Here is a 21485-nt window from a genome sequence, read left to right as displayed (position 1 = left end):
CATATGTAACTATGTAACAACCTATGTAACTATGTAACAACCTATGTAACATCCTATGTAACAACCTATGTACTGTAGCATAGCGCCTACTACGTGTCTTGGGGGACACGGTCAGCATTACACACGGTTTTCAGACCGTTACCTGTTGGCAACCTTCATGGGTTAATAGACACCTCTTGGCCTCAGAGGTGCCCCAGACACAATGTCTCTCACTCTGACCCCGGTCAGTACAACAAGGTTCCTTCCCGTTACCTGTGGGTGCCGCACAGGTTCTCAGATACCTCTCTTCCTTAGGGGCATCCTACAGACATTCACACTCTGTCTTTCCTTTTCTCTGACTCCGGTCAGTACAACACGAATCTACATTCATTACCTGCCATTGCCACACAGGTTCTCGGATACCTATCTTCACCAGAGGCATCCTTCAGACATTCTCACTCTGACCCCGGTCAGTACAACACGAATCTCCATCCGTTCCACAGCCTGGTCTGTGTGAGGTCCAGAGCCCCCGCCATGTGCTCTCCAGAGAGCCGACACTCCCAACACATGGGGCTCTCCAGGACCTTCCAGCACAGACCATTCAGATCCACACTCAGAGCCCATGTGACCAGACCTCAGTCACATTATATAGTACTAACCACTCCCACAGGTGGGAGCGTGGACATGTGGCTAGTTTGTCCCGCCCATCTCACACAACTAGCCTAGTAAATCTCCCTTACAACTATACAAACTCTTGAGAGACTACAGGTCCCAGGACAACAAAATTGCATCAGACTTACCACACAGACTCCCTCTGCGACACATATCGGCCATTCACTACACTGCCAGTCACTGTTTTACTACCATTATCACAACAGATATGCCTCAAGGCATATCCCAAGGAGCACACACAGCGCCCCCTAGCTGCCACAGGGGTCACTATACTACATATTCCCCCCCCTCTGTTCAAACCCGTAGAGTTGAACACTTATCACACACCATCCTCATCATCACACCTTTGTTAGGTTTTTTCCAGCCCCTAGCGGTCAACATGTAAGTCTTGAACTTAAGCCGCCAAGTCACCATCTGTCCGTGTCAACAGACCTTTCGTCACCACATTTTTGCAACAAGGTCTCCCACCTATGTCACTCTCAACCTCACCACTCCAAACCCATCCACCATCTCTTGCATGGCTTGACCATTCCTTCCAATTACTTTCTTCCATTAGGCTCTCACACGGCACTCAGCAGCCTGTCTCCAAAGCTCCTCTTGCTTTAACCGGGTTTCTACTTCAGGCCCCACTCCTCTAGTGGGCTCTTCTTTACTGTTCTCCCTTTTCTCCAGCGTCACAGTCACCCGCATAGTCTGTGTTATACCCCACAGCATGGTGAACCCTCAAGTCACACTCTTTCTGGGTGTCAGCTTCACACATTTTATCTACCACATCACTAACAGTCATACTGTGACACATGTCCGTAAGTTGGGATCTTCCACCATTTTCCTTGGTCACGCATAATCCAGGACTGTCAACTATAGGGGGTGCATTCTCTGCATCAGTTTTCATACACAATAATTCATTTGCCCCGGACAACAGTCCGACTGAATCATCCTTTTGGGATGCCCCGCCCCCTTTTGGGAAACCACCATCCCGCGGGACTCCACCCCCTTTCAGGCCACTATCCTTGTTCCGGTTACCGCCCACTTTTGGGATTCCACCCCCTTTCAGGCCACTATCCTTGTTCCGGTTACCGCCCACTTTTGGGATTCCACCCCCTTTAGGGTCACAACACCTTTCTGGGCAACTACTCCCATTTGGGATACCACCCCCTTTTGGGACTCCACCCCTTTTTTAGCAACCATCCCTGTTTGGGTTTTCCGCCCCATTTTTTGGGATGCTACCCTTTAGGGACACCACCCCTTCTCTGGGGTACACCCAACAGTACCAGTTCACACAGTACATAAGAAAACACGTCTCTTTGGGTCGCACCGGCCCTTTAAGAGTCTGCACGGAAAGAAGAAAAAAAATGTGTTTTTTTTTTCTCAAACACTTCACCAGCTCCTGCTGGCAATCACAAGCCGCTGCTGCTGAACCTCTAGCAGCAACTGCAGCCGCACTCCACAATGCTCTGTACGGCTCAACCGCAGACTTTGTGGACCCGCCGATCCACAGCAAGACGCTTGTCACCTTCGTAACCCCGCCGAGTTACACCAAGATGCTTGTCACCTTCATAACCCCGCCGAGTTACAGCAAGATGCTTGTCACCTTCATAACCCCGCCGAGTTACAGCAAGATGCTTGTCACCTTCATAACCCCGCCGAGTTACAGCAAGATGCTTGTCACCTTCGTAACCCTGCCGAGTTACAGCATTATTACACAAACACTTTATCTCACTGATCCCGATCAGTATCACACACGGCTGTCAGACCGTTCGACTCCTCTGGCTTAGCCAGCACTGCACATGTGCTTCTTAGGGAACCGTTTGCCCGCTTCGAGCACTAATTGTAGCATAGCGCCTACTACGTGTCTTGGGGGACACTCGCTTGGCACGGGAATAACGCACTCGGGCACGGTTTTCTATCAAATCACAGTCTCTTAGGTTTATTTCGCACAACATAAACCACATCCACAGGAACTTAGTAACAGTTTGAACACCATCTGGACGTATTCAACTTTACCACAGTTCGTCTCTGACCCCGGTCAGCATTCCACACGGTTTTCAGACCGTTACCCGTTGGCAACCTTCATGGGTTCCTGGACACCTCTTGGCCTCAGAGGTGCCCCAGACACAATGTCTCTCTCTTTCTTTCACTCTGACCCCAGTCAGTACAACACGGTTCCTTTCCGTTACCTGTGGGTGCCGCACAGGTTCTCGGATACCTCTCTTCCTTAGGGGCATCCTACAGACATTCACACTCTCTCTTTCCTTTTCTCTGACCCCGGTCAGTACAACACGAATCTCCATTCGTTACCTGTCATTGCCGCACAGGTTCTCGGACACCTCTCTTCCACAGAGCTATCCTTCAGACATTCTCACTCTGACCCCGGTCAGTACAACACGGATCTCCATCCGTTCCTCAGCCTGGTCTGTGCGAGGTCAGGAACTTCCAGCACAGACCATTCAGATCCACACTCAGAGCCCATGTGACCAGACCTCAGTCACATTATATAGTACTAACCACTCCCACAGGTGGGAGTGTGGATGTGAGGCTAGTTTTTCCCGCCCATCTCACACAACTAGCCTAGTAAATCTTCCTTACAACTATACAAGCTCTTGAGGGACTACAGGTCCCAGGACAACAACATTGCATCAGACTTACCACACAGACTCCCTCTGCGACACATATCGGCCATTCACTACACTGCCAGTCACTGTTTTACTACCATTATCACAACAGATATGCCTCAAGGCATATCCCAAGGAGCACACACAGCGCCCCCTAGCTGCCACAGGGGTCACTATACTACAGTACCTATGTAACAACCTATGTAACATCCTATGCAACTATGTAACAACCTATGTAACTATGTAACAACCTATGTAACTATGTAACTATGTAACAACCTATGTAATGGCAGGCACGGTACCGCATAGGGAACGTGCTTCGGACAGCGGAGCCCCTTATGGAAGAAGCTAATAGGAAAACACCGTGCAGTGCCTATTCCCCCCTCACACTACTCCCCCAGGTGATGCACTAATTGGGACGCCCAGCTGACCAATGGGAAGAGATAGGAAGGGGTGTCCGGCCACACCCACAAGGGTTAAATCCAGGTGCCGGGGTCAGTTTCTTCCTCTTTCTCCCCGGCTGACCCTCTGGAAGCAATTGTCGGTCGCAACCATCGGGTGTCCAGTGTCCAACACTCCTTTTGGACACGGTAGCCAATCAATGATGCCACTGATCCGCGCATCAGTTACGCCGGCTACCTGGCTGGTTTACGGTAAGGCATGGGACGAGTGGTGCTCATTAATTCACGGAAGACCGGTGGATAGGTGCGATCGGGCGAGATGCGAGGTGCTGGTTGATCTTCTGAATTTACTCAGACAAAGAGGCACATTGGGAACATCGGCGCAGCGTCATCTTTCGGGAATAGCCTTTTTCTTCCAGCTTTTGGGGTGGGCGGACGTGACGAAGTATTTTTTCATTAGACAAGCCGTTAAAGGCTGGAAAAGGCTCCAACCTAGTCAGGAGTGTCGTCGTCCCATTTCTTTGAGTCTACTGCATGATATTATCATGATTTCCCCGTCGGTTTGCACTTCCCAATACGAGTCAGTCCTAGTGTCGCCTTTTTCGGAGCGCTACGGATTAGCGAGCTGGTGCCACATTCAAAAATCTCATCAGAGGGCAAACTAATCAAAGAAGACCTCGTCATATGTAACGATGCACTGCGCATTAGGGTGCGTAAATCCAAATGCGACCCCGCCGGGAGAGGGACGTGGGTCCTTGTTAAGTCGTCGGACGGTCCCGTATGCCCACTTAACGTAGTGAAAAGATACACGCAACGAAACGCGCGGGTAGATTCTGTCACACGCAGACGGCTCCCCCCTTACCAAATACCAGTTCCACACAATTTTTAATCGTTGTCTCGAAGCCGTTAGCGTCGACCCGTCGGAATACGGGACACATTCTTTCCATATAGGGGCTGCTACTGAGGCGGCTAAGGCTGGGATCCCTGAGGCCGAAGTGCAGCGGTTGGGTCGATGGAAATCCGCATGCTTCGCCAGATACATTAGACCTGACCTGCTTAAGTAACATATCTTGTCTTTTCCAGGCGACCAAAAACCGTCAGTTTGGGTGGTGGGACATTCATACATCTACTGGGCAAAGAAACGGGCCGAACATCGGCCCGGTGGTGTGAATTTAGGCTTCAGGAATGTAGAGATCAAACTGGAGATGGATAAGAGGCCTACAGTGGCAAAAAATCTTCCCAGAAGTCTTGGACATCGCTAAGAGGGCCAAATGGCCGGTGAGACTAGTCTTGCATGCCAGCGGCAACAATCTGGGAAAACGGAGATGTATCGAGCTCAGTACAACGATGACAGCTGATATCGAGCGTTTTTTCCACCTGTTACCTGATATGATATTGGTATGGTCGGAGATAGTGCCACGAGCGGTCTGGCACGGGGCTAAGGACCCAAGAGGCTTAGAACGATCAAGAAAAAAAGGTCAACCTGAGAGTGGCAAGATTTGTAAAATCAAAATTCGGCATCGTAGTTCGCCACTACCAACTGGAAGGCGACAATTCAGGACTGCTGAGGTCTGAAGGCATTCATCTCACGGACATTGGGCTTGATATATTTTTGTCAGGTCTACAAAACGGGATTGAACAGGCCCTAACGCTGATGGGTGGGGGTCGGAGTCACGTGTAGGTAGTACACATGATCCTCTGTGGCGGAAATAGAAGGAGGGGCAAAGCTTCGTAGCCGCTCATTGGCTGGCCGCCCGTCGGTCGCAGACTGGGCCCATGGCTATGAGCCCGTTGCGAAATTTAATTTGCCCCTCCCTGCTTATCAAAATAATAAACTGTGACCGACTAGTTCAACCCATCTGAGCCTGTTTGCGTTGTCTTTTCGGGATTGGTGGTAGGGGGGAAGGCACTAGTTACGACACACAGGTCTCCACAGTCTGGCAGGCACGGTACTGCATAGGGAACGTGCCTCGGACTGCGGAGCCCTTTATGGAAGAAGCTAATAGGAAACACCGTGCAGTGCCTATTCCCCCTGTTGTGAATTCCGCTCTTGGGCTCCCTCCGGTGGTTGTAAGTAGCACTTTTGTGAATTCTGCTCTTGGGCTCCCTCCTGTGGTTTTGAGTGGTATAGCTGCTTCTTGGATTTAGCATCAGCAGCTGCTTCCACTGATCGTCTTTCTGGCTCGGCTATTTTAGTCTGGCCTTATTCCTCAATCAATGCCAGTTGTCAATTGTTCCTGCTTGGAGTCACTGCTCTTTTGGATTTCCCTGACACTCTGTCCAGTTCAGCAAAGATAAGTCCTTGCTTGTCCTTTTGCAGTCCACTTGTTGTGGACTTTATTGTTCAGCACATTCTATGTTTTGCTCATTTGTCCAGCTTATCAGTATGGATCTATTCAGCTAAGCTGGAAGCTCTGGGCTGCAGATGTTGCCCTCCACACCTTTAGTCAGGTGTGGAGATTTTTGCATATCTCTGCGGTGGACTTTTTCTAGTTTTTATTACTGACCGCACAGTGTTCTTTCCTGTACTATCTATCTAGCTAGAAGTGGCCTCCTTTGCTAAATCTTGTTTCATACTACGTATGTCATTTCCTTCTCCTCTCACAGTCATTATTTGTGGGGGGCTGTCCTATCCTTTGGGGATTTTCTCTGAGGCAAGATAGCTTTCCTGTTTCTCCCTTTAGGGGTAGCTAGTTCTCCGGCTGTGACGAGGTGTCCAGGGAGTGACAGGAACATCCCACGGCTACTGCTAGTGTTGTGTTAAGATCAGGAACTGCGGTCTGTATAGTTACCACCTGCTCAGAGCTAGTCGCATGTCGCTCCTAAATTACCAGTCCATAACAGTACAACTGGCCACAAATGAGTTGAATGCATCTCAAAAGAAAAAAAATAAAAAGAGTTCTGAGCCATTTTTTTTTTCTTTAGTCTGTTTTGTCTTTTTCCTTCCTCTTAATCTCTGGGTGGATTTGGGTGCGGACATGGATGTTCAGGGTTTGTTTTCTCGTGTGGATCAGCTTGCTGCAAGAGTTCAGAGTATCCAAGATTATGTTGTTCAGACTCCAGCCTTAGAGCCTAGAATTCCTATTCCAGATTTGTTTTACGGGGATAGATCTAAGTTTTTGAACTTTAAAAAAAACTGCAAATTGTTTTTTGCTCTGAAACCCCGTTCCTCTGGTGACCCCACTCAGCAAGTTAAAATAGTTATTTCTCTGCTGCGTGGTGACCCTCAGGACTAGGCATTCTCCCTTGGGTCAGGGGATCCGGCATTGCTTAATGTAGATGCATTTTTTCAATCGCTCGGATTATTGTATGACGAACCTAACTCTGTGGATCATGCGGAAAAAACCTTGTTGGCCCTGTGCCAGGGTCAGGAAGCGGCAGAATTATACTGCCAGAAATTTAGAAAATGGTCTGTGCTCACTAAATGGAATGAGGATGCTCTGGCAGCAATTTTCAGAAAGGGTCTTTCTGAAGCCCTTAAAGATGTTATGGTGGGGTTCCCCACGCCTGTTGGTCTGAGCGAATCTATGTCTCTAGCCATTCAGATTGATCGGCGCCTGCGCGAGCGCAAAGTGGTGCACCATATGGCAGCATCCTCTGAACAGAGTCCTGAGCCTATGCAATGTGATAGGATTCTGACTAGAGCGGAACAGAGGGGATACAGACGTCAGAATGGGCTGTGTTTTTACTGTGGTGATTCAGCTCATACTATCTCTGATTGCCCTAAACGTATTAAGAGGGTCGCTAGATCTGTTACCATTAGTACTGTACAGCCTAAGTTTCTCCTGTCTGTGACCCTGATTTGCTCATTGTCATCTTTCTCTGTCATGGCATTTGTGGATTCAGGCGCTGCCCTGAACTTAATGGACTTAGAATTTGCCAGGCGCTGTGGTTTTTCTTTGCAACCTTTGCAGAGCCCTATTCCATTGAGGGGTATTGATGCTACACCGTTGGCCAAGAATAAACCTCAGTATTGGACTCAGCTGACTATGTGCATGGCTCCAGCACATCAGGAAGATTGTCGTTTTCTGGTGTTGCATAATTTACATGATGTTGTTGTACTGGGTTTTCCATGGTTACAAGTACACAATCCAGTGTTGGATTGGAAATCGATGTCTGTGACTAGTTGGGGTTGTCAAGGGGTACATAGTGACGTTCCTTTAATGTCAATGTCCTCTTCCCCCTCTTCTGATGTTCCTGAATTTTTGTCAGATTTCCAGGATGTATTCGATGAGCCCAAGTCCAGTTCCCTTCCTCCACATAGGGACTGTGATTGTGCTATTGACTTGATTCCAGGCTCTAAGTTCCCTAAGGGCCGACTTTTCAACCTGTCTGTGCCAGAACATACCGCTATGCGGAGCTATGTTAAGGAGTCCTTGGAGAAGGGGCATATTCGGCTGTCTTTGTCACCATTGGGAGCGGGATTCTTTTTTGTTGCCAAGAAGGATGGCTCCTTGAGACCCTGTATTGATTATCGCCTCCTTAATAAGATCACGGTCAAATTCTAATACCCTTTACCTATGCTCTCTGATTTGTTTGCTCGGATTAAGGGGGCTAGTTGGTTTACCAAGATTGACCTTCGAGGGGCATATAATCTTGTTCGTGTTAAACAGGGTGACGAATGGAAAACTGCATTTAATACGCCCGAAGGCCATTTTGAATACCTTGTGATGCCGTTCGGGCTTTCTAATGCTCCTTCTGTATTTCAGTCCTTCATGCATGATATTTTCCGCAATTATCTTGATAAATTCTTGATTGTGTATTTGGATGATATTTTCATTTTTTCCAATGATTGGGAGTCTCGTGTGAAGCAGGTCAGGATGGTATTCCAGATGCTTCGTGATAATGCTCTATTTGTGAAGGGGTCTAAGTGCCTATTTGGAGTTCAGAAGGTCTCTTTTTTGGGGTTTATTTTTTCACCTTCGTCTATAGAAATGGATCCTGTTAAGGTCCAAGCCATTCATGACTGGATTCAACCCACATCTGTGAAGAGCCTTCAGAAATTTTTGGGCTTTGCTAATTTTTATCGCCGTTTCATTGCCAACTTCTCTAGTGTGGTTAAGCCCCTGACCGATTTGACGAAGAAAGGCGCTGATGTGACAAATTGGTCCTCTGAGGCTGTTGAGGCCTTTCAGGAGCTTAAGCGCCGATTTACTTCTGCCCCTGTCTTGCGTCAGCCGGATGTGTCTCTTCCTGTTCAGGTTGAGCTTGACGCTTCTGAGATTGGGGCAGGGGCCGTTTTGTCACAGAGGAATTCTGATGGTTCCTTGATGAAACCATGTGCCTTCTTTTCCCGAAAGTTTTCGCCTGCGGAACGCAATTATGATGTCGGCAATCGGAAGTTGTTGGCTATGAAGTGGGCATTTGAGGAGTGGCGACATTGGCTTGAGGGAGCCAAGCACCGCGTTGTGGTCTTGACCGATCATAAGAATTTGATTTACCTCGAGTCGGCCAAGCGGCTGAACCCTAGACAGGCTCAATGGTCCCTGTTCGATTTTGTGGTTTCATATCTTCCGGGATCTAAGAATGTTAAAGCGGATGCCCTCTCTAGGAGTTTTTTGCCTGATTCTCCTGGAGTTCTTGAGCCGGTTGGCATTCTTAGTGAAGGGGTGATTCTTTCTGCCATCTCCCCTGATTTACGGCGGGTGCTTCAGGAATTTCAGGCTGATAAACCTGACTGCTGTCCTGTGGGGAAGCTGTTTGTTCCTGATAGATGGACAAGTAAGGTAATTTCTGAGGTCCATTGTTCAGTGTTGGCCGGTCATCCTGGGATTTTTGGTACCAGAGATTTGGTGGCTAGGTCCTTTTGGTGGCCTTCCTTGTCGCGGGATGTGCGTTCTTTTGTGCAGTCCTGTGGGACTTGTGCCCGGGCTAAGCCTTGCTGTTCCCGCGCTAGTGGGTTGCTTTTGCCTTTGCCTGTCCCTGAGAGGCCCTGGACACATATTTCCATGGATTTTATTTCGGATCTTCCTGTGTCCCAGAGGATGTCTGTTATCTGGGTGGTTTGTGACCGGTTCTCTAAAATGGTCCATTTGGTACCTTTGCCTAAATTGCCTTCCTCTTCTGATTTGGTTCCATTGTTTTTTCAGCATGTTGTTCGTTTGCATAGCATTCCGGAAAATATTGTGTCTGACAGAGGTTCTCAGTTTGTTTCCAGGTTTTGGCGGGCCTTTTGTGCTAGGATGGGCATTAATTTGTCTTTTTCTTCGGCGTTCCATCCTCAGACAAATGGCCAAACTGAGCGAACTAATTAAACCTTGGAAACCTATTTGAGATGCTTTGTGTCTGCTGATCAGGATGATTGGGTGGCTTTCTTGCCGTTGGCCGAGTTTGCCCTTAATAATCGGGCCAGTTCGGCTACTTTGGTTTTGCCTTTTTTTTGTAATTTTGGTTTCCATCCTCGTTTTTCAGGTTGAGCCTTCTGATTGTCCTGGTGTAGATTCTGTGATGGACAGGTTACAGCAGATTTGGACTCATGTGGTAGACAATTTGACGTTGTCTCAGGAAAAGGCTCAGCATTTTGCTAACCGCCGTCGGTGTGTTGGTCCTCAGCTTCGTGTGGGGGATTTAGTCTGGTTATATTCTCGTCATGTTCCTATGAAGGTTTCTTCCCCGAAGTTCAAGCCTCGGTTTATTGATCCTTATAAGATTTCTGAGATTATCAATCCAGTGTCTTTTCGTTTGGCCCTTCCAGCCTCTTTTGCCATCCACAATGTTTTCCATAGATCTTTGTTGCGGAGATATGTGGTACCCGTTGTTCCCTCTGTTGATCCTCCTGCCCCGGTGTTGGTTGAGGGGGAGTTGGAATATGTGGTTGAGAAAATTTTGGATTCTCGTTTTTCGAGGCGGAGGCTTCAGTATCTTGTCAAGTGGAAGGGTTATGGCCAGGAGGATAATTCTTGGGTGGTTGCCTCCGATGTCCATGCTGCCGATTTGGTTCGTGCTTTTCACTTGCCTCGTCCTGATCGGCCTGGGGGCTCTGGTGAGGGTTCGGTGACCCCTCCTCAAGGGGGGGTACTGTTGTGAATTCCGCTCTTGGGCTCCCTCCGGTGGTTGTAAGTAGCACTTTTGTGAATTCTGCTCTTGGGCTCCCTCCTGTGGTTTTGAGTGGTATAGCTGCTTCTTGGATTTAGCATCAGCAGCTGCTTCCACTGATCGTCTTTCTGGCTCGGCTATTTTAGTCTGGCCTTATTCCTCAATCAATGCCAGTTGTCAATTGTTCCTGCTTGGAGTCACTGCTCTTTTGGATTTCCCTGACACTCTGTCCAGTTCAGCAAAGATAAGTCCTTGCTTGTCCTTTTGCAGTCCACTTGTTGTGGACTTTATTGTTCAGCACATTGTATGTTTTGCTCATTTGTCCAGCTTATCAGTATGGATCTATTCAGCTAAGCTGGAAGCTCTGGGCTGCAGATGTTGCCCTCCACACCTTTAGTCAGGTGTGGAGATTTTTGCATATCTCTGCGGTGGACTTTTTCTAGTTTTTATTACTGACCGCACAGTGTTCTTTCCTGTACTATCTATCTAGCTAGAAGTGGCCTCCTTTGCTAAATCTTGTTTCATACTACGTATGTCATTTCCTTCTCCTCTCACAGTCATTATTTGTGGGGGGCTGTCCTATCCTTTGGGGATTTTCTCTGAGGCAAGATAGCTTTCCTGTTTCTCCCTTTAGGGGTAGCTAGTTCTCCGGCTGTGACGAGGTGTCCAGGGAGTGACAGGAACATCCCACGGCTACTGCTAGTGTTGTGTTAAGATCAGGAACTGCGGTCTGTATAGTTACCACCTGCTCAGAGCTAGTCGCATGTCTCTCCTAAATTACCAGTCCATAACATCCCCCCCTCACACTACTCCCCCAGGTGATGCGCTAATTGGGATGCCTAGCTGACCAATGCGAAGAGAGAGGAAGGGGCGTCCGGCCACACCCACAAGGGTTAAATCCAGGTGCCGGGGTCAGTTTCTTCCTCTTTCTCCCCGGCTGACCCTCTGGAAGCAATTGTCCCCCACACTCCCTCCCCTACATATTTACTAATGTTTTTGTGACTTTAAAACATGTTTTTAACACTCGAAATTTAAAGCGGACGATAATAATACTGTTATTTTTACGTCACAGCGGAAATGGAGGGAGGGGCGAAGCTTCGTAGCTGCTCATTGGCTGGCCGCCTGTCGGTCGCAGACTGAGCCCATGGCTATGAGCCCATTGCGAAATGTAATTTGCCCCTCCCTGTTTATCAAATTAATAAACTGTGACCGACTAGTTCAACCCATCTGAGCCTGTTCGCATTGTCTTTTCAGGATTGGTGGTAGGGGGGAAGGCACTATTTACGACACACGGGTCTACGCAGTCCAACCTGTTGTGAAATTGGATTCTGGGCTCCCCCGGTGGCCACTTGTGGAATTGTACTTGTGTGCATCATCCCCTCTGTTCACCTGCTCCTATCAGGATGTGGGAGTCGCTATATAACCTTGCTCCTCTGTCAGTTTCATGCCGGTCAACAATGTAATCAGAAGCCTTTCTGTGCATGTTCCTGCTACTAGACAACTCCCAGCTAAGTTGGACTTTTGTCCTTGTGTGTTTTTGCATTTTGTTCCTGTTCACAGCTGCTGTTTCGTTACTGTGTCTGGAAAGCTCTTGTGAGCGGAAATTGCCACTCTGGTGTTATGAGTTAATGCTAGAGTCTTAAAGTAATTTCTGGATGGTGTTTTGATAGGGTTTTCTGCTGACCATGAAAGTGCCCTTTCTGTCTTCTTTCTATCTAGTAAGCGGACCTCGATTTTTGCTAAACCTATTTTCATACTACGTTTGTCATTTCATCTAAAATCACCACCAATATATGTGGGGGCCTCTGTCTGCCTTTTGGGAAAACTTCTCTAGAGGTGAGCCAGGACTGTCTTTTCCTCTGCTAGGATTAGGTAGTTCTCCGGCTGGCGCTGGGCATCTAGGGATAAAAAAACGTAGGCATGCTACCCGGCCACTTCTAGTTGTGCGGCAGGTTTAGTTCATGGTCAGTATAGTTTCCATCTTCCAAGAGCTAGTTCTCATATATGCTGGGCTATGTTCTCTCGCCATTGAGAATCATGACAGTTTGACCGGCCCAAAAAAAAGGGTTAAATTACTGGCTGAGAAAGGAGAGAAAAAAGAAGTCTGCTACAATTTTTTTATTTTTTTTTTTTTTTTCCCCTCTAGTTCTGAGTGTGCTCTTAATTGAATCACTTGCTAGTCTGCCTATACTGCAGCCTTCCTCTCTTTCTCTCCTTCTTATCCTTGAATGGCTCTGTGTTCACCTGTTTCAAATGGATCTTCAGAGTGTAGCTACAGGTTTGAATAATCTCGCCACAAAGGTACAAAATTTGCAAGATTTCGTTGTTCATGCACCTATGTCTGAGCCTAGAATTCCTTTGCCTGAATTCTTCTCGGGGAATAGATCTCACTTTCAAAATTTTAAAAATAATTGCAAATTGTTTTTGTCCCTGAAGTCTCGCTCTGCCGGAGACCCTGCACAGCAGGTCAGGATTGTAATTTCCTTGCTCCGGGGCGACCCTCAAGACTGGGCTTTTGCATTGGCACCAGGGGATCCTGCGTTGCTCAATGTGGATGCGTTTTTTCTGGCCTTGGGGTTGCTTTATGAGGAACCTCATTTAGAGCTTCAGGCGGAAAAGGCCTTGATGTCCTTGTCTCAGGGGCAAGATGAAGCTGAAATATACTGCCAAAAATTCCGCAAATGGTCTGTGCTTACTCAGTGGAATGAGTGCGCCCTGGCGGCGATTTTCAGAGAAGGTCTCTCTGATGCCATTAAGGATGTTATGGTGGGGTTCCCTGTGCCTGCGAGTCTGAATGAGTCCATGACGATGGCTATTCAGATCGATAGGCGTCTGCGGGAGCGCAAACCTGTGCACCATTTGGCGGTGTCTACTGAGAAAACGCCAGAAAATATGCAATGTGATAGAATTCTGTCCAGAAGCGAGCGGCAGAATTTTAGACGAAAAAATGGGTTGTGCTTCTATTGTGGTGATTCAACTCATGTTATATCAGCATGCTTTAAGCATACTAAGAAGCCTGACAAGTCTGTTTCAATTAGCACTTTACAGTCTAAGTTTATTCTATCTGTGACCCTGATTTGTTCTTTGTCATCTATTACCGCGGACGCCTATGTCGACTCTAGCGCTGCTTTGAGTCTTATGGATTGGTCCTTTGCCAAACGCTGTGGGTATGATTTGGAGCCATTGGAGGCTCCGATACCTCTGAAAGGGATTGACTCCACCCCATTGGCTAGTAATAAACCACAATACTGGACACAAGTGACTATGCGTGTTAATCCGGATCACCAGGAGGTTATTCGCTTTCTGGTGCTGTATAATCTACATGATGTTTTGGTGCTGGGATTGCCATGGCTGCAATCTCATAACCCAGTCCTTGACTGGAGAGCTATGTCTGTGTTAAGCTGGGGATGTAAAGGAACTCATGGGGACGTACCTTTGGTTTCCATTTCATCATCTATTCCCTCTGAGATTCCTGAATTCTTGTCTGACTTTCGTGACGTTTTTGAAGAACCCAAGGTTGGTTCACTACCTCCGCACCGGGAGTGCGATTGTGCCATAGACTTGATCCCGGGTAGTAAATACCCTAAGGGTCGTTTATTTAATCTGTCTGTGCCTGAACACGCGGCTATGCGAGAATATATAAAGGAGTCCTTGGAAAAGGGACATATTCGTCCTTCGTCATCTCCCTTAGGAGCCGGTTTTTTCTTTGTGTCTAAGAAAGACGGCTCTTTGAGGCCGTGTATTGATTATCGACTTTTGAATAAAATCACGGTTAAATATCAATATCCGTTACCACTGCTTACTGATTTGTTTGCTCGTATAAAGGGGGCCAAGTGGTTCTCTAAGATTGATCTCCGTGGGGCGTATAATTTGGTGCGAATCAAGCAGGGGGATGAGTGGAAAACCGCATTTAATACGCCCGAGGGCCATTTTGAGTATTTGGTGATGCCTTTTGGTCTTTCAAATGCCCCTTCAGTCTTCCAGTCCTTTATGCATGACATTTTCCGCGATTATTTGGACAAATTTATGATTGTGTATCTGGATGATATTCTGATTTTTTCGGATGACTGGGACTCTCATGTCCAGCAGGTCAGGAGGGTTTTTCAGGTTTTGCGGTCTAATTCCTTGTGTGTGAAGGGTTCTAAGTGTGTTTTTGGGGTTCAAAAGATTTCATTCTTGGGATACATTTTTTCCCCCTCTTCCATCGAGATGGATCCTGTCAAGGTTCAGGCTATTGGTGATTGGACGCAACCCTCTTCTCTTAAGAGTCTTCAGAAATTTTTGGGCTTTGCTAACTTTTATCGTCGATTTATTGCTGGTTTTTCTGATGTTGTAAAACCATTGACTGATTTGACTAAGAAGGGTGCTGATGTTGCTGATTGGTCCCCTGATGCTGTGGAGGCCTTTCGGGAGCTCAAGCGCCGCTTTTCTTCCGCCCCAGTGTTGCGTCAGCCTGATGTTGCTCTTCCTTTTCAGGTTGAGGTCGACGCTTCTGAAATCGGAGCTGGGGCGGTGTTGTCGCAGAGAAGTTCCGACTGCTCCGTGATGAGACCTTGTGCTTTTTTTTCCCGTAAATTTTCGCCCGCCGAGCGGAATTATGATATTGGGAATCGGGAGCTTTTGGCCATGAAGTGGGCTTTTGAGGAGTGGCGTCACTGGCTTGAGGGGGCCAGACATCAGGTGGTGGTATTGACTGACCACAAAAATTTAATTTACCTTGAGTCTGCCAGGCGCCTGAATCCTAGACAGGCGCGCTGGTCGTTGTTTTTCTCTCGGTTTAATTTTGTGGTGTCTTACCTACCGGGTTCTAAGAATGTTAAGGCGGATGCCCTTTCTAGGAGTTTTGAGCCTGACTCCCCTGGTAATTCTGAGCCCACAGGTATCCTTAAAGATGGAGTGATATTGTCTGCCGTTTCTCCAGACCTGCGGCGGGCCTTGCAGGAGTTTCAGGCGGATAGACCTGATCGTTGCCCACCTGGTAGACTGTTTGTTCCTGATGATTGGACCAGTAGAGTCATCTCTGAGGTTCATTCTTCTGCGTTGGCAGGTCATCCTGGAATCTTTGGTACCAGGGATTTGGTGGCAAGGTCCTTCTGGTGGCCTTCCCTGTCACGAGATGTGCGAGGCTTTGTGCAGTCTTGTGACGTTTGTGCTCGGGCCAAGCCTTGTTGTTCTCGGGCTAGTGGATTGTTGTTACCCTTGTCTATCCCGAAGAGGCCTTGGACGCACATCTCGATGGATTTTATTTCGGATCTGCCTGTTTCTCATAAGATGTCTGTCATCTGGGTGGTGTGTGACCGTTTCTCTAAGATGGTCCATCTGGTTCCCTTGCCTAAGTTGCCTTCTTCTTCCGAGTTGGTTCCTCTGTTTTTTCAAAATGTTGTTCGTTTGCATGGTATTCCGGAGAATATCGTTTCTGACAGAGGGACCCAATTCGTGTCTAGATTTTGGCGGGCATTCTGTGCTAGGATGGGCATAGATTTGTCTTTTTCGTCTGCTTTCCATCCTCAGACTAATGGCCAGACCGAGCGGACTAATCAGACCTTGGAGACATATTTGAGGTGTTTTGTGTCTGCGGATCAGGATGATTGGGTTGCTTTTTTGCCTTTGGCGGAGTTCGCCCTCAATAATCGGGCCAGCTCTGCCACCTTGGTGTCCCCGTTTTTCTGTAATTCGGGGTTTCATCCTCGATTTTCCTCCGGTCAAGTGGAATCTTCGGATTGTCCTGGAGTGGATGCTGTGGTGGAGAGGTTGCATCAGATTTGGGGGCAGGTGGTGGACAATTTGAAGTTGTCCCAGGAGAAGACTCAGCTTTTTTGCCAACCGCCGTCGTCGTGTTGGTCCTCGGCTTTGTATTGGGGACTTGGTGTGGTTGTCTTCTCGTTTTGTCCCTATGAGGGTTTCTTCTCCTAAGTTTAAGCCTCGGTTCATCGGCCCGTACAAGATATTGGAGATTCTTAACCCTGTGTCCTTCCGTTTGGACCTCCCTGCATCCTTTTCGATTCATAATGTTTTTCATCGGTCATTGTTGCGCAGGTATGAGGTACCGGCTGTGCCTTCCGTTGAGCCTCCTGCTCCGGTGTTGGTTGAGGGTGAGTTGGAGTACGTTGTGGAAAAGATCTTGGACTCTCGTGTTTCCAGACGGAAACTCCAGTATCTGGTCAAATGGAAGGGATACGGTCAGGAGGATAATTCTTGGGTCACTGCCTCTGATGTTCATGCCTCCGATCTTGTCCGTGCCTTTCATAGGGCTCATCCTGATCGCCCTGGTGGTTCTGGTGAGGGTTCGGTGCCCCCTCCTTGAGGGGGGGGTACTGTTGTGAAATTGGATTCTGGGCTCCCCCGGTGGCCACTTGTGGAATTGTACTTGTGTGCATCATCCCCTCTGTTCACCTGCTCCTATCAGGATGTGGGAGTCGCTATATAACCTTGCTCCTCTGTCAGTTTCATGCCGGTCAACAATGTAATCAGAAGCCTTTCTGTGCATGTTCCTGCTACTAGACAACTCCCAGCTAAGTTGGACTTTTGTCCTTGTGTGTTTTTGCATTTTGTTCCTGTTACTGTGTCTGGAAAGCTCTTGTGAGCGGAAATTGCCACTCTGGTGTTATGAGTTAATGCTAGAGTCTTAAAGTAATTTCTGGATGGTGTTTTGATAGGGTTTTCTGTTGACCATGAAAGTGCCCTTTCTGTCTTCTTTCTATCTAGTAAGCGGACCTCGATTTTTGCTAAACCTATTTTCATACTACGTTTGTCATTTCATCTAAAATCACCGCCAATATATGTGGGGGCCTCTGTCTGCCTTTTGGGAAAACTTCTCTAGAGGTGAGCCAGGACTGTCTTTTCCTCTGCTAGGATTAGGTAGTTCTCCGGCTGGCGCTGGGCATCTAGGGATAAAAAAACGTAGGCATGCTACCCGGCCACTTCTAGTTGTGCGGCAGGTTTAGTTCATGGTCAGTATAGTTTCCATCTTCCAAGAGCTAGTTCTCATATATGCTGGGCTATGTTCTCTCGCCATTGAGAATCATGACACCAACCTATGTAACTGTGTAACAACCTATGTAACAAACTATGTAACTATGTAACAACCTATATAACAACCTATGTAACTATGTAACAACCTATGTAGCTATGTAACAACCTATGTAACTATGTAACAACCTATGTAACAACCTATGTAACAACTTATGTAACTATGTAACAACCTATATAACAACCTATGTAACAACCTATATAACTATGTAATAACCTATGTAACTATGTAACAACCTATGTAACTATGTAACAACCTATATAACTGTTGTGAATTCTGCTCTTGGGTTCCCTCCGGTGGTTGTTGGTGGTAGTGCAGTGGTCTCTGGGTTGCAATCCTGGGCAGGTGTTTCTGCTGATTGCAGCCCTGACTGGGGTATTTAGGAGTGCAGGATCCATTAGCCCTTGCCAGTTGTCCATTGTTCTTGGAGGTTTTGCATCTCTGTCTGGTTCCTCCTGCCCTGCTGCCAATTCAGCTAAGATAAGTGTCTGTTTTTTGCCTTTGCAGCACACATGCTGTGTGCTTTACAATTCAGTGCAATTCATTGTGTTTTTGTCCAGCTTAGACTGCGTTTGGATTTTTTCAGTCATGTTGGATTCTCAGGAGATGCAGATATACATTCTATGTCTTTAGTTAGATGTAGAATTTTTGAATTTTCTGCTGTGGATATTTTTAGGGTTTTAATACTGACCGCTTAGTATTCTGTCCTATCCTTCTCTATTTAGCTAGAGGTGCCTCTTTTGCTAAATCCTGTTTTCTGCCTGCGTGTGTCTTTCCTCTTATACTCACAGTCAATATTTGTGGGGGGCTGCCTATCCTTTGGGGTTCTGCTCTGAGGCAAGATAGAATTCCCATTTCCATCTATAGGGGTATTTAGTCCTCCAGCTGTGTCGAGGTGTCTAGGATGTGTTAGGTACACCCCACGGCTACTTCTAGTTGCGGTGTCAGTTTAGGGTTTGCGGTCAGTACAGGTTCCACCTTCTCCAGAGAAAGTCTCATGCGGCTCCAAGGTCACCGGATCATAACAGTACAACTGGCCAACAATGAGTTAAATGCATCTCAGAAGAAGGGAAGAAAGGTGTTGAGCCATTTTTTTTCTGTAGCCTGCTTTGTCTTTCCTTCCCTCTTTTTCTCTGTGTGGCTGAGGAGTCTTGTGTTAGCATGGATGTTCAGGGATTAGCTTCTCGTGTAGACCAGCTTGCTGCTAGGGTACAGGGTATTTCTGATTATATTGTTCAGACTCCGGTTTTAGAGCCTAGGATTCCTACTCCTGATTTGTTTTTTGGGGACAGGTCCAAATTTTTTAGTTTTAAAAACAACTGTAAACTGTTTTTTGCTCTGAGACCTCGATCCTCTGGTGATCCCATTCAGCAGGTTAAAATAGTCATCTCCCTGCTGCGTGGCGATCCTCAGGATTGGGCAGTTTCCCTGGAATCTGGGAATCCGGCCTTGCTTAATGTAGACGCCTTTTTTCAGGCTTTAGGATTATTATATTATGAACCAAATTCTGTGGATCAAGCGGAGAAGACCTTGTTGGCCCTGTCTCAGGGTCAAGAAGCGGCAGAATTGTATTGTCAGAAATTTAGAAAATGGTCTGTGCTGACTAAATGGAATGATTATGCTTTGGCGGCAATTTTCAGAAAGGGTCTTTCTGAATCCGTTAAAGATGTTATGGTGGGGTTTCCCACGCTTTCCGGTCTGAGTGATTCTATGTCTCTGGCCATTCAGATTGATCGGCGCTTGCGGGAACGCAGAACTGTGCGCGCTGTGGCGTTGTCCTCAGAGCAGATGCTTGAGCCAATGCAGTGTGATAGGATTCTGTCTAGAACGGAACAACAAGGATTCAGACGTCAGAATAGGTTGTGTTTTTATTGTGGCGACGCTTCTCATGTCGTTTCAGTCTGCCCTAAGCGTAGAAAGAGGTTCGCTAGTTCTGTTACCATCAGTACTGTACAACCTAAATTTCTGTTATCTGTGTCCTTAATCTGCTCATTGTCATCGTTTTCTGTCATGGCGTTTGTGGATTCAGGCACCGCCTTGAACTTAATGGATTTTGAGTTTGCCAGGCGTTGTGGTTTCCCCTTGCAGTCTTTGCAGAACCCTATTCCTTTAAGGGGCATTGATGCTATACTTTTGGCTAAAAATAAACCCCAGTTTTGGACACAGGTGACCATATGCATGGCGCCAGCCCATCAGGAAGATTGTCGTTTTCTGGTGTTGCATAATTTCCATGATGCTATTGTGCTGGGTTTTCCATGGTTGCAGGTACATAATCCTGTGTTGGATTGGAAGTCTATGTCTGTGACTAGTTGGGGTTGTCAGGGGGTTCATAATGACATTCCTTTAATGTCAATCTCCTCTTCTTCCTCTTCTGAAATTCCAGAGTTTTTGTCTGATTTTCAGGATGTATTCGATGAGCCCAAGTCCAGTTCCCTTCCACCGCATAGGGACTGTGATTGTGCGATTGACTTGATTCCAGGCTGTAAGTTTCCTAAGGGCCGACTTTTCAACCTGTCTGTGCCTGAACATACCGCCATGCGGAGTTATGTTAAGGAGTCTTTGGAGAAAGGGCATATTCGGCCATCTTCTTCACCGTTGGGAGCTGGATTTTTTTTTTGTTGCTAAGAAGGATGGCTCCTTGAGACCCTGTATTGATTATCGCCTCCTGAATAAGATCACGGTCAAGTTTCAATACCCTTTGCCTTTGCTTTCCGATTTGTTTGCTAGGATTAAGGGGGCTAGTTGGTTTACGAAGATTGACCTTCAGGGGGCATATAATCTTGTTCGTATTAAGCAGGGTGACGAATGGAAAACTGCGTTTAATACGCCCGAAGGCCATTTTGAATACCTTGTGATGCCATTCGGGCTCTCTAATGCTCCATCTGTTTTTCAGTCCTTCATGCACGATATCTTCCGGACTTATCTTGATAAATTCATGATTGTATATTTGGATGACATTTTAATTTTTTCCGATGATTGGGAGTCTCATGTGGAACAGGTCAGGATGGTATTTCAGATCCTTCGTGATAATGCTTTGTTTGTGAAGGGGTCTAAGTGTCTCTTTGGAGTGCAGAAGGTTTCTTTTTTGGGCTTCATTTTTTCTCCCTCATCTATTGAGATGGATCCGGTTAAGGTTCAGGCTATTCATGATTGGATTCAGCCCACATCCGTGAAGAGCCTTCAGAAATTTTTGGGCTTTGCTAATTTTTATCGCCATTTCATTGCTAACTTCTCCAGTGTGGTTAAATCCTTGACCGATTTGACGAAGAAGGGCGCTGATGTGACGAATTGGTCCTCTGCGGCTGTCTCTGCCTTTCAGGAGCTTAAACGCCGATTTACTTCTGCTCCGGTGTCAGAGGAATTCTATTGGTTCCTTGATGAAACCGTGTGCCTTCTTTTCCCATAAGTTTTCGCCTGCTGAACGCAATTATGATGTCGGCAATCGGGAGTTGTTGGCTATGAAGTGGGCGTTTGAGGAATGGCGACATTGGCTTGAGGGAGCTAAGCACCGTATTGTGGTCTTGACCGATCATAAAAATCTGATTTACCTCGAGTCTGCCAAAAGGCTGAATCCTAGACAGGCTCGATGGTCCCTGTTTTTTTCCCGTTTTGATTTCGTGGTCTCGTATCTTCCGGGTTCTAAGAATATTAAGGCTGATGCCCTCTCTAGGAGTTTTTTGCCTGATTCTCCTGAGGTCCTTGAACCGGTCGGCATTCTGAAAGAAGGGGTGGTCCTTTCTGCCATTTCCCCTGATT

This window comes from Ranitomeya variabilis, chromosome 6, assembly GCF_051348905.1.
Source record: "Ranitomeya variabilis isolate aRanVar5 chromosome 6, aRanVar5.hap1, whole genome shotgun sequence".
Taxonomy (NCBI): Eukaryota; Metazoa; Chordata; class Amphibia; order Anura; family Dendrobatidae; genus Ranitomeya; species Ranitomeya variabilis.
Note: the sequence above shows the minus strand (reverse complement) of the source record.